This window comes from Lathyrus oleraceus, chromosome 2, assembly GCF_024323335.1.
Source record: "Lathyrus oleraceus cultivar Zhongwan6 chromosome 2, CAAS_Psat_ZW6_1.0, whole genome shotgun sequence".
NCBI lineage: Eukaryota > Viridiplantae > Streptophyta > Magnoliopsida > Fabales > Fabaceae > Lathyrus > Lathyrus oleraceus.
In genome coordinates, this window is record NC_066580.1 from 224,819,050 (window position 1) to 224,823,393 (window position 4,344).

The following is a 4,344-nucleotide window of genomic DNA, read 5'->3' on the forward strand; positions in this document are numbered from 1 at the left end:
GTTGTCTATCTTTTGAGTAAGAGCATCTACCTTGGTGTTGACGTGGTCAAGATTGCTTAGTTCGTACATACTGCCTTTCATTGGAGGTTTCTCTATGGAGGTTCTTTCGCTTCCCCGCTAGTAATGATTCTGGGCCATACTTTCGATAAGTTGATAGGCCTCATTGTAGGGTTTATCCATCAGTGCGCCATCTGCGACAGCGTCTATTGTCAATCTTGTGTTGTACAAGAGACCGTTGTAAAAGGTATGGATGATCAACCATTCTTCTAGATCGTGACGTGGACAAAGCCTCATCATGTCTTTGTATCTCTCCCAAGCTTCAAAAAGTGATTCATTATCTTTTTGTTTAAACCCGTTTATTTAGGCTCTCAGCATAGCCGTCTTACTAGGTGGGAAATATCATGCTAAGAAAACTTTCTTCAACTCGTTCCACGTAGTGACAGAGTTGGATAGGGGAGACTGGAGCCAAGCTCTAACTCTATCTCTCAATGAGAATGGGAAAAGACGTAGTCTTATAGCTTCGGGGTTGACACCATTTTCTTTCACTGTGTCTGTGTATTGTAAAAACACTGACAAATGTAGGTTCGGGTCCTCCGTGGGACTACCTGAAAATTGGTTTTGTTGTACGGCTGACAACAATGAAGGTTTTATCTCAAAATTATTGGCCTCGATGGCAGGGGCAGCTATGCTGTTATGTGGTTCATCCTGGGAAGGGATTGCATAGTACTTAAGAGGACGATTTTGTGGTCCTTCGGCCATCTCTGGTTGAATAACTGGTTCAGGGATAGGGATGTTAGGATCATGAAGTTTTAGCTTGATACGATGTTCTCATATCAAGTCTCGTATCTGGCATTCTAATCTTAGATAACGCTCAGGTTCGTCGATTGGTAGCTTTAATTTCTCGCCTTGAGAGCGAGTACTTGGCATACACTCGACAAATTAGAAAGGGAAATAGAATAGTTTTCCTTAGTCTATACTGGGAAACACTGAAGTTACGATATCGGCTAAATTAGTCCCCGACAACGGCGCCAAAAACTTTATCGCGACTTAGTAAGTCTATGGGAATCGTGACTGCAAATGCACAGTCGAATCGTATAGTTTTAAAGATTATTGAACCCACAATGACTAATAATTGAATGTATCATTATCTAATGTTACTATGTAAATCTAAGGCTGATGATCGTTCTAAGATTGGAGGGATGAAGAGAAATAACTATAACGTAAATAGGATATTAATAAAGATATTTGATAAAGGGATATTGGTATGTGATGTAACACCCTTCTAAAATACCCCAATTATTTAATTAAAATAATAAACATATATCAGAGTAATTATGCAGTTAAGGGTGTCACACAATCATTCACACCATGTTCCAAAATAACTGTCATGCTCTTTATTTAATCAATTAAACATTTGCATAAATCGCAGCGGATATAAATCAAATTAATCAAAACATGTAACATACTACATGTAAACTGGTTCAACAATCTTTAACAACATAATTAAAAAGGTTCCCTCCCGATGTTACATCTATCAGAGCATGACCCACTAAGGAGACTACACTAGACTCCAAGCATTCGCTTCTACTCAACTCATTTCTCGTTACCTGAAAAATAGTTGTAAGGGTGAGTTCCTCAATCAATATAATAAGCATTATAAAACAACATGTAATGCCAAGTAATTAACACATCAATCACCCTAATTGCAATACACATTCAGTAATAGCTCATTGGCTTAAACATCATTCTCAACATCAATATACAATACCAGTATAATCTCAAATCATACTTAACAACAACACAACACACGTATAATATTGGAACACATCCATTCATATTATACGCCATACATATTTTTATGCAATGAGACTCTACACATGCGGTACCGACTATCCCTGAACATATAGTTCAAGCTCACCGATCCCTCCGGATACGGCTACTAAGCTCACTAGTCCCACTCATTGAGATCTAATGACTCACTCACTAATTCCTCACCATGGGAATTAGCTACAGCCCCAAAGGCTAGACTATGCAAGCTAATCATCTAGCATGCAAACATCAACAACAATTCACAACGATTCACTCACCAATTCCTCACAATGGGAATTAGCTACAGCCCCACAGGCTATGCCATGCACACTAATCATCTAGCAATGCAGCATCAACAACAACTCACAATGGACATATGCTCACACTCTAAACCATACAACAGTCCATTCACAAATACATGCATAATATATACATTCACAACATTTTGCATATCATCATACATCATCAATACATGTATCAACACATCATCAACACATATATAAAACACTTCCTCAACACATGTATGAAACACCTCAGCAACACATGTATAAACACTTCTTCTGCCTTGCTCGCTAGGCGAGGTAGTGGCGAAGCTCTGGTTCGCTAGGCGAGCTCAAGGCGAACAGCTCCAGGAAATTGGTAAATTAATTCGCTAGGCGAAGGTTATGTTCGCTAGGCGAACATGACAGTTCACCAGACGCGTTTTCTTTGGGCAGGGATCTCATGTGCCCATTCCAGACCCTTCCCACTCAAACTTACCCGTCGCTATTCATCACCAATTTATTGGTTTGATTACACACACAATTATCAATTTGATTACGGTTTTCACTCAACCTATTCATCACAAATTTTCAGCATTCCAAATCCCAATTAGGGTCAAATTAACGGCTTATCACTACCCATGACATATTATCCCAAAATACCCATTAATCGACGATAAACCCCCCTTACCTTAACAATCCGGCGAATCTTTGAGCTGCAAGCCTTTCCGTTCTTCTCCAACTTTCTTCCTCTTGCTCTGCCTCTGCCCTTTTCCTCTTCTCTGCAGTTTCTCTGTTTTCACGTGAAAACACTTCTTTACCAAATGGGATTCTCTTTCCTCATTTCACACTTATATATTTCCAATAATAATTATTATTCCAAAATAATTAAAATAATCCAATAATAATAATCTAATTATTTAATTAAATTAATAATATACTATTAATTCAATTTTTAATAATTATTTTATTTTATTGGGGTGTTACATGTGACGCATCAAACTTCGGGGATTTGATAGATATTTGGTGTAATCTTATTGGTCAAAATATTCTTCAGTAGAAATTATTTATAAAAAGGACTTAGTCTCACACTCTCATTTTATTGACTCACACCATACTCTTAAACCAGAATGCTTGGCTCTCGCAGACTCATTTTGAATTTAAAAGTAATTTTTGAATATGAATAAAGTCTAACTAATCCTAAAGCGCTCTCGCTGTGTTTAGGATTAATGCCTAGTTTAAGCTATCTGGTTAAACTCTCAAACTCTCGTTCTTGTTGACGTTAACCTTTGTTTGTTTTGTACTCTCGTACGAAAAATAGTTTTTAATGAAATAAGAAACTAAAACCGGGAAAATAAGTTTTATAAAAACCAACACCAATTATTTACAAATCCCGTTGTTTCGACGGTCTTTACATACCGATACCTAGGAGTTTAGCTAGACATGGATCTAGTAACATACATGGTATTCAGAAAATCTAACATACAATAAGGCATAAATAAGTAAAATAGCAATCAAAATCAAACCTGGATTATGAATTGAGAACTTGACCTGAATCTTGATTCTTCAAATAAAATAATGTCGGCAGGCTTTGGTAATGAGTAACCGTTACAATTGAATTCAAATGCGTAAATAATAAGTTGCAATAGTCCCCGATGTGGAGAACTATTACTTTTACAAAGTAAGAAAACTGCCTAGAAAAGTAACCAAAAAGAATCTGACTAAAAATAAAACACCCCCCTCAAAGGAGAAACAACCCTCTTTTATATATTTTCCACTTCCCTAGATTGTAGCGAAAAGGTGAGTGGAATCGTGGCTGAAATTATAGAGAGAAAGTAGGGAAGACCGGGTTGTGGCGGTTGCCACATCCCTAGTTTTGATCTCCGTGGCGAGCGCCACCTTTTGAGGGATGGGTGCCACTATTTCCTTGCTTTGTGGCGGGTGCCACCACTGCTTTTAGATCATGTGGCGGGCGCCACATGCCCATTTGGTGTGGTGGTCCCATACTATCTATTTTTTTTCTCCATTTTCTTCTGTTTTTGTTTCCTTTTTGCTATTTTTCACTTTGCTTGCTTGTACACCTTTTGTTCGATAAATACCTGTAATAACATAAAATATTGCGTAATAATAAATGTTAATCAAGTAAAAAGCAATGTGTATGAAGCCAAATATATTATACGTTTTTGCGTTATCAGTATGGCACTAGCTCCCGTGAAAGGAAAAAAGGTCAAGTCTCCACACGATGCCATGAAAAATGAGAGACTTACAATCTCAC

At 37.5% G+C, this 4,344-nt stretch overlaps 1 non-coding gene across 1 annotated transcript; it reads left to right on the forward strand.

The window, feature by feature from the left end:
• Positions 1–268: 268 nt before the first annotated feature.
• On the forward strand, positions 269–375 carry LOC127124458 (small nucleolar RNA R71). Its single transcript, XR_007803947.1, has one exon. It is a non-coding gene; the product is annotated as a small nucleolar RNA R71 (small nucleolar RNA).
• The last annotated feature ends 3,969 nt before the right edge of the window (positions 376–4,344 follow it).